Source organism: Salvelinus fontinalis, chromosome 16 (genome assembly GCF_029448725.1).
Source record: "Salvelinus fontinalis isolate EN_2023a chromosome 16, ASM2944872v1, whole genome shotgun sequence".
In the NCBI taxonomy this organism is placed as follows: Eukaryota; Metazoa; Chordata; class Actinopteri; order Salmoniformes; family Salmonidae; genus Salvelinus; species Salvelinus fontinalis.
Genome location: NC_074680.1, coordinates 44,101,256 through 44,111,568, shown reverse-complemented (window position 1 = coordinate 44,111,568; position 10,313 = coordinate 44,101,256).

Sequence of the window (10,313 nt, the reverse complement as noted above, 5' to 3'; positions counted from 1 at the left end):
CACAACACATCACTGAGTACCACTCTCCATATTTTCAGGCATAGTGGTGGCTGCATCATGTTATATGGGTATGCTTGTAATCACTAAGGACTGGGGAGTTTTTTTTGTGGCTGCAATAATAGTTAGTAGTAGAATCTCTCATTATAACTAATAAGCTCTCACAATATTAAATTATTACATTTCTCTAAAACAGGTTATTGGCTACATGTGCACCACCAAGTCAAAGTAGTAGGTGAAATTAAGAGGTGAAAATAGACCAAATTAATAGGATGAGTAACCTGGGCTACTGACAGATTACTACACAACGAACACATGGTATTGTTTTCTTAGCTACAGTATACATATCTCCCTGGCATATTACATCATTTATGCAGCAGAGTACAGGCCATTTTTGGACTCACCTTGTTGTGCTTTGCTCACTTGAACAGGAAGGTGGCACAGCATTCTTTCATGGGAAATGTTGTCATCAAACGTTGTCATCAAAGTCTGGAATTCTATGGATTTATGGTGCTTTCAAGACAACTGGAAACTCAACAACAACAAAAAACAAGGTCAAATCATGGTCGAATCAGTGATCTTCAGTTCCCGATTTACAATTCCAAGTTAGATGACCGTTCAAAACGCTTTGTTTTTCTCCTGAGTTTCCATTTGTCTTGAACTCACTGAAGTCAGATTTCGACATTTCTGAGTTAACTGTTGTTTTGAGGGAGGCAGAAATCACGCTGGATCGACAGCACGGCCAATGTTGAATGTTTATAATTTTAAGCTTGGAAAAAATAACTGTGGAAGGACCACCAGAGGGCAGGCTGGGCTCACGGATGGTAGCCCAACAAGGCATGGGAGACAAGGTAACCAGAGGCAATTAAGCACAGCTGACACTACTAATGAGATTCTCCTTCCCCTATAAGAGAGAGTATGGAACCAGCAGAGAGGGGAACTATCTCTGGAAGATGGCCACCGAGACAGAGGAGCTGTCTAGGAAGAACCATTAAGACGGTGACAATGCCCTGACTTTTTGTTGTAGTTTAAAGACAATCATATTGTGTTCCTGTTTTGATCTGGAGAAGAAGATATGTTTTCTTTTTCCTTTGGGAGATTTTCGTTGATTACGTTGGAGTGTTTGTGTTGACCAAATGCCCTCAATATAGAACTATGTTCAATCAAGAAAACCTACTCCTGACTCGTTTGTTCCACCTTCCTGCTTTTGAGTGACGCCCAATTACTTGGTCCGCTCACATAACCTTAAACCTAGAATTGGGACCACACACCCACTCCCCTGAATAGCAAGCTAGTGAATGCTTGTAAAGCCTGCAGTTAGCCACTGATTCCTTCCAAACCACTCATTTCCAACTTGTGTTATGTTTATGTCCAAAGGCCGATGAGCACCAATACATTTTAGTTCCCCTTCAGCTATGACGTGACCCAGTTTGATCTTGGCCCGGACACCAACGTTTTTAGACAAACTTGATGCGGTCACTGAAAAATTGGATGATGATGATTTTAGCTAAACTAATCCAGCTAATAATGATATTATATGGCCGTTTGACGTTTGCCTCTTAGAAACAGAATGGAAACTATGACTATGGCCGTGCATGTTTCTACTCTAGGAAGACCAGTCCTTTTTTTAAACTGACTCCTTGATTCATTAGTTCTAATGACTTGAGGATAAATTAATCTGTAAAAAATCGTGTTCTACAGGCTTCTTCATCAGGCATTGTTGATTATCAGCTCCAGGTGCCGGGGCCCGTGTCTCGTGTGGCCACTCTTGATGACATCACAAAGTGGAGAGCCACCAAAATCACTACACTGTCAGCGCTGATGGACTCCAACGATGGAGGTGGAGTCCATCAGCAACATAGAAAGAAAAGTAGAAAGTACAAAACATCTCTTCCCCAAATATATCATCCCATGAACCATGGGATGATATATTTGGGGAAGAGATGTTTTGTACTTTCTACTTTTCTTTCTGTGTTGCTTCACTCTAATACAGGTCTCTCTCTGTGGATGCATTCCGAGTAAGGCAATCATCACAACAGACCTGAACACGTTAGTTAACTCCTTGTGGAGCTCTGAGTTAAAGACCATAAGCTCTAGTCTGTGTTCTCTGGAGGTGAGCTTCCTGAAGACATTACATCAGACTGCCTAAAGTGAGTATATCTGACCTGCTTAGGAAAAAAAACACTAATGATTTATTTCACATTTCTATTTATCAAGTCATGGACAACAATGAGAAAATACACCAGCTAAACTGTAGTCACAGCTAACAATGAGAAAATATTTCATCTAAACAGTAGTCCTGGATAACAATGAGACAATATCGTAGCTAAACAGTAAACCTATATACACTGTATGATCCTAGATATGCCAATAACTAATTGACAAACATATATCCCTGTCAACTAAATTATGTAAATGTTTGTGTTTCTCATGTATCTTGTAAGAAATGCCAATTCCCTGGATGTGACCTCTTGCTCCACTGAGCAGAAGAGTGCTCTATATCACCAAGACTGCCTTTAGCTCACAGCGTATAGCGCTGTGAGCAACATATTACCAACTCATCAGTCCCTACCTAGGTCAACACAAACACTACGGAAGACTATTAGGGACTAGTGAGGAGAAAATAAACAGTGATAGGTGGTGGTCGTTGGATTTTTATTTTGCATGAAGAGTACATTTAAAAACTTGAAATTCTTTGTGAATAAAGTAGATATTTCCAGAATAAAGTTCAAAAATATTTTTGGGAATAAAGTGGCAATATTTTGAGATTTTTATTTTGAGAATAGTCACATTTTGAGAAAAAAGTGGCAGTTCTATTTCAATATTAAAGTAGGGGATTTGTCTTCTTGGCTCCCTGTTGCTATGCACGCCACCGTTGAAATGCCTGAGTTAGATGACTGGTGAAACTATACTTTAGAATTGGAATAGGAAATCCTTTCTCTTTTAGCACATAATAACCATATAAGTATTAGGACCTGAAAGAGGTGGTGCCACAGATTGAGGTGGTGCCACAGATTGGTTTCATACAGTACATACAGTACACAGAGACGGGTTGATTGTGTGTGTGTGTGTGTGTGTGTGTGTGTGTGTGTGTGTGTGTGTGCATGCTGGTGTGTGTGTGTATGTGTGTGTGTGTGTGTGTGTGTGTGTGTGTGTGTGTGTGTGTGTGGGCGGTAAAAAGTAAGGGCAAAACAAATGGCCATCAATCTAATGATCTAATTCAAACAGGCGTGCACTGTGCACTCAAGCTTATCGATCTAATGACTCGCACGCCCACAGGTTTTCCCTGGCAGTTTCAGACTAGTCTTACACTCTTCTATTTTCCATGGAGCGTTAAGCATAAACACCTGTTGGCACTGTCATTGACTGTGAAGAGACCTGCGGTCCTTGTCAGTCCGCCCTCTAAATTCACTACAACATTCTGCTGTGTAGCCTAGGCGAACACATTGGAAATAATCGGTGTATAATGCCAACTATTAATGCGGTTATCCATGGTTCCTTACTAACAGTAGTATTTCCTCCTTATAATGCCAACTATTAATGAGGTTATCCATGGTTCCTTACTAACAGTAGTATTTCCTCCTTATAATGTCAACTATTAATGCGGTTATCCATGGTTCCTTACTAACAGTAGTAGTTCCTCCTTATTAAGGCAACTATTCTTCTAGTGAACTACATGGGCACAGCAAATTATATTGGGATCCTGGAGACCGGGGGCTGTGTGTCTGTGTGTGTCTGTGTCCAATGTCAAGCTGCTCTCTAAAATCACAACTACACCACCAGATTGCAGCCCATTATAAACCTACAGGCCCACTAGATTGCAGCCCATTATAAACCTACAGGCCCACTAGATTGCAGCCCATTATAAACCTACAGGCCCACTAGATTGCAGCCCATTATAAACCTACAGGCCCACTAGATGGCAGCCCATTATAAACATACAGTCCCACTAGATGGCAGCCCATTATAAACATACAGGCCCACTAGATGGCAGCCCATTATAAACCTACAGGCCCACTAGATGGCAGCCCATTATAAACCTACAGGCCCACTAGATGGCAGCCCATTATAAGAACACAGGCCCACTAGATGGCAGCCCATTATAAACCTACAGGCCCACTAGATGGCAGCCCATTATAAACCTACAGGCCCACTAGATTGCAGCCCATTATAAACCTACAGGCCCACTAGATGGCAGCCCATTATAAACCTACAGGCCCACTAGATGGCAGCCCATTATAAACCTACAGGCCCACTAGATGGCAGCCCATTATAAACATACAGCGGCCCACTAGATTGCAGCCCATTATAAACCTACAGGCCCACTAGATTGCAGCCCATTATAAACCTACAGGCCCACTAGATTGCAGCCCATTATAAACCTACAGGCCCACTAGATTGCAGCCCATTATAAACCTACAGGCCCACTAGATGGCAGCCCATTATAAACCTACAGGCCCACTAGATGGCAGCCCATTATAAACCTACAGGCCCACTAGATTGCAGCCCATTATAAACCTACAGGCCCACTAGATGGCAGCCCATTATAAGAACACAGGCCCACTAGATGGCAGCCCATTATAAACCTACAGGCCCACTAGATTGCAGCCCATTATAAACCTACAGGCCCACTAGATTGCAGCCCATTATAAACCTACAGGCCCACTAGATGGCAGCCCATTATAAACCTACAGGCCCACTAGATGGCAGCCCATTATAAACCTACAGGCCCACTAGATTGCAGCCCATTATAAACATACAGCAGCCCACTAGAATGCAGCCCATTATAAACATACAGGGCCACTAGATGGCAGCCCATTATAAACCTACAGGCCCACTAGAATGTAGCCCATTATAAACATACAGGGCCACTAGATGGCAGCCCATTATAAACCTACAGGCCCACTAGAATGCAGCCCATTATAAACATACAGGCCCACTAGAATGCAGCCCATTATAAACCTACAGGCCCACTAGATGGCAGCCCATTATAAACCTACAGGCCCACTAGATGGCAGCCCATTATAAACCTACAGGCCCACTAGATGGCAGCCCATTATAAACCTACAGGCCCACTAGATGGCAGCCCATTATAAACCTACAGGCCCACTAGATGGCAGCCCATTATAAACATACAGGGCCACTAGATGGCAGCCCATTATAAACCTACAGGCCCACTAGATGGCAGCCCATTATAAACCTACAGGCCCACTAGATGGCAGCCCATTATAAACCTACAGGCCCACTAGATGGCAGCCCATTATAAACCTACAGGCCCACTAGATTGCAGCCCATTATAAACCTACAGGCCCACTAGATGGCAGCCCATTATAAGAACACAGGCCCACTAGATGGCAGCCCATTATAAACCTACAGGCCCACTAGATTGCAGCCCATTATAAACCTACAGGCCCACTAGATTGCAGCCCATTATAAACCTACAGGCCCACTAGATGGCAGCCCATTATAAACCTACAGGCCCACTAGATGGCAGCCCATTATAAACCTACAGGCCCACTAGATGGCAGCCCATTATAAACCTACAGGCCCACTAGATTGCAGCCCATTATAAACCTACAGGCCCACTAGATGGCAGCCCATTATAAACCTACAGGCCCACTAGATTGCAGCCCATTATAAACCTACAGGCCCACTAGATTGCAGCCCATTATAAACCTACAGGCCCACTAGATTGCAGCCCATTATAAACCTACAGGCCCACTAGATTGCAGCCCATTATAAACCTACAGGCCCACTAGATTGCAGCCCATTATAAACCTACAGGCTCACCAGATTGCAGCCCATTATAAACCTACAGGCCCACCAGATTGAGTACCCTAACAGGTAGGCTAATTGTACATTACAGTGGGCAAGTGAAAGTAAATTATAGGCTTATCCAACTGCTGCAGGAGGAATGAACAATGAAGAAGGGATTTTACACAAACATGTCTGTGGTAGCAGAGGCAAGTCACAGACCAGTCCTGCATGCACAAAGCAGCTCATCTGAGGCACTGTTTGAATATATTCACGGATGGATTCTCACTTTATTGTACTAATGGGCTGCAATATAGCAGTGTTGTAGCGAATTTGTAGAACAGGAGGATAGTTGCCATAGGGGGGAAATACTACTGTCAATAAGGAACCAAAGGTAACTGAACTAAATGACTATCTTCTGACATCATAAAGTGCTTTGAGAGGCTAGTTAAGGATCATATCATTTCCACCTTACCTGACAGCCCAGACTCACTTCGATTTGTATACCGCCCCAATAGATCCACACAATGCGATGACACTGCCCACTGCCCTTTCCCATCTGGACAAGAGGAATACCTACGTCAGAATGCTGTTTATTGACTACAGCTCAGCCTTCAACACCATAGTACTCTCAAAGCGCATCATTAATCTCTGGGACCTGGGTCTGACTTCCATGACGGGCCGCCCCCAGGTGGTGAAGGTAGGAAACAACTCCACTATGCTGATCCTAAACACAGGGGGCCCACAAGGGTGCTTGCTTAGACCCTTCCTGTACTCCCTGTTAACCCATGACTGCGTGGCCACTCACTCCTCCAACTCACTCCTCAAGTTTGCAGACGACACAACGGTAGTAGGCCTGATTACCAACAAAGACGAGACAGACTACAGGGAGGAAGTGAGTTACGTGGTAGATTGGTGCCAGGAAAATAACCTCTCCCTCAATGTCAACAAAATGAAGAAACTGATTGTGGACATCAGGATACTGCAGAGGGAGCACGCCCCGATCGACATCAACAGGGCCGCAGTGGAGAAGGTGAAAAGCTTCAAGTTCCTCGCCGTACACATCACTGACAATCTGAAATGGGTCACCCACACAGACAGTGTGGTGAAAGAACTCACAACAGCTCCTCTTCAACCTCAGGAGGCTGAAGAAATTTGGCTTGTCCTCTAAGACCCTCACAAACTTTTACAGTTGAACCATTGAGAGCATCCTGTCGGGCTGTATCACCGCCTGGTACGGAAACTGCACCACCCGCAACCGCAGGGCTCTCCAGAGAGCGGTGCGGTCTGCCCAACACGTAACCGGGGGACACTGCCCTCCAGGACACCTACAGAACTCTATGTCACAGGAAGGTCAAGTGTGGGTCAACATCTCGCACCCTCAAGTGCGCTTTCCCAGTTAGATGTGTCCTGTTCCTGCTCCTCGCACTCTCCCTCAAGTGCGTGTCCTCAGTCAGGTCCGTCCTGTTCCTCTTCCCCGCACTCGCCCTGAGGTGCGTGTCATCAGCCCGGTGCCACCTGTACTGGTCCCACGCATCAGGTCTCCAGTGCTCCTCCACAGTCCAGTACGTCCTGTGCCTCCTCCCCGCACTCGCCCTGAGGTGCGTGTCATCAGCCCGGTGCCACCTGTACCGGTCCCACGCATCAGGCCTCCAGTGCGCCTTCACAGTCCAGCGCTTCCGGCAACAGTTCCCAGTCCAGAGCTTCCGGCGACAGTTCCCAGTCCAAAGTTTCCGGCGACAGTTCCCAGTCCAGAGCTTCCGGCGACAGTTCCCAGTCCAGAGCTTCCGGCGACAGTTCCCAGTCCAGAGCTTCCGGCGACAGTTCCCAGTCCAGAGCTTCCGGCGACAGTTCCCAGTCCAGAGCTTCCGGCGACGGGCCACGGTCCGGAACCTCCTGAGACGGTCTACGGTCCGGAACCTCCAGCGACGGTCTGCGGCCCGGAACCTCCAGCGACGGTCTGCGGGCCGGAACCTCCAGCGACGGTCTGCGGGCCGGAACCTCCAGCGACGGTCTGCGGTCCGGAACCTCCAGCGACGGGCTGCGGTCCGGAACCTCCAGCGACGGTCGAAGTCCGCACCTTTGGGGGGGGGGGGGGGGGGGGGGGGTACTGTCACGCCCTGACCATAGTAAGAGAGCTGTTTATCGTTGTCTCTGATTGGGGATCATATTTAGGTAGCCATTTCCTCATTTGTGTTTGTGAGATCTTGTCAATGTTTAGTTGCCTGTCAGCGCTAGTTGTACAGCTGCACGTTTCGTTTGGTTGGTTGTCGTTTTATTCAGTGAGTTTCAGTTTATTAAAATTATGTGGAACTCTATGCACGCTGCACCTTGGTCTACTCTTTTCAACGATCGTGACAGCTGTATATATCCTATCCTACGTATTTTACTAAATACTAAATATTCTATCCACATACTAACCATAATGTCTCTATATCCCATTATATATATATATATATATATATATATATATATATATATATATATATATATATTTATATATTTATATATATATGGCTTAATAAGGAATTTGAAAATATTTTTTACTTCAGTCCATTTTTTAAATGTCTACGTTTGATATTTAAGTATATTTCAAACCAAATGCTTTTAGACTTTTACTCAAGTAGTATTTTACTTGGTGACTGACTTTTACTTATTTCCTATCAAGGTATCTTTACTTTTACTCAAGTTTGACAGTTGGGTACTTTTTCCACCACTGTTGATAAGTGAGTGAATTGGACAATTTTCCTGTCAAAATGTAACGAGTACTTTTGGGTGTCAAGGAAAATGTATGGTGTAAAAAGTACATTATTTTCTTTAGGAATGTAGTGAAGTTAAAGTCAAAGTTGGCAATAATTTAAATAGTAAAGTGAAGTACAGATTCCCCCAAAAACTACTTAAGTAGTACCTTAGGTAGTACTTTAAAGTATTTTTACTTAAGTACTTTAGGCCACTGCTTAAATCATTCATTAACATGTTACAGAGTAATTACATAGAGGACCCACTACCCAGCAGTGGAATTATCCTGTGTTAAAGTGTGTCTCAAAATGATTTTCCTTCACAGATAGTGTTTAAGTCTGAGAAAGACCTTTGAGCTCTCTCTGTCTGGTACTGGTGACCATCATCCTGCAGATGATGTGAGACGAGATGATGAGACCACAGTGAGATGTGAGACGAGATAATGAGACCACTGTGAAATGTGAGATGAGAGAATGAGACCACAGTGAGATGAGATCACAGTGAGATGTGAGACGAGATAATGAGATCACAGTGAGATGTGAGACGAGATGGTTTGACCACAGTGAGATGTGAGACGAGATGATGCGATCACAGTGAGATGTGAGACGAGATTATGAGATCACAGTGAGATGTTAGATGAGATGATGAGATCACAGTGAGATGTTAGATGAGATGATGAGATCACAGTGAGATGTGAGATGAGATGATGAGATCACAGTGAGATGTGAGACGAGATAATGAGATCACAGTGAGATGTTAGATGAGATGATATCACAGTGAGACCACAGTGAGATGTGAGACGAGATGATGAGATCACAGTGAGATGTTAGATGAGATGATATCACAGTGAGACCACAGTGAGATGTGAGATGAGATTATGAGACCACAGTGCGATGTGAGATGAGACCATAGTGTTGGCCTAACGTTAGCAACTTCTGGCGCTAACAGCAGCATGTCTTTCTTTTAAAACTGTTGAATCGTCTTGTACTGACGTTACTTATAGACAATTGTACATATATTTTACCTAACCAATCATGTTTAAATCACTTATTTAACATCAGCATCAGATGTTGTTTCACTCTTATATGTAATTATCACACGTATGTATCTATGTGTGTTCTGATAGGTGCATTCCATAAGATTGCACAAAACACTTTACATATTTAAATGATCTGTTTTGGTTTAATGTACAATTTATGAAATATGTACATATTTCCTTGTACTTAACCCACAAAATATGAACTATGTAAAGTAAAATCATATTTTTCTTTGAATTTATAATATGCAAATGTATCATTGGTGCTCATATCGCAGTACTGGATTATAAAGTGTTTAAACAATGTAATTAATTTCTGTATAGTGCACATCACTGTTACTAGTATGTTCTGCTTGCAGTACTTCAGGTTAGCAATATGGTGACAGTGTAGTATGTTCTGCATAGAAGAACAAACGTTAGATGAATGATGTCAATGTCTGCCTCCTATTAAAATAAACACGAGGTTTAATCCGTTTCTTGACGGATAGAAATCTTCTGTCTGTACAGACCCTGATATGTGGAGAGCTGTATTGTACAATCTAATGACAGAATCTGCTTTGTTCTGCACTTATACCAAGAAGCCAGAAACAAAACAACCCCCCCCCCCAAAAAAAAAAAATCACCAAATGGATTCCGAATATAGAAAATCTTATGTAATGTACCAGAATGTAACCCGTCATGTTTTATAGACTATCAACCAGTCGATGTCAAGAGTACTGTTCAGAGGTTGCACCACAGGTTCCAAACGTGTTGTGGTAAAATGTGTATGTGTTTTTTCTGAGGCCTG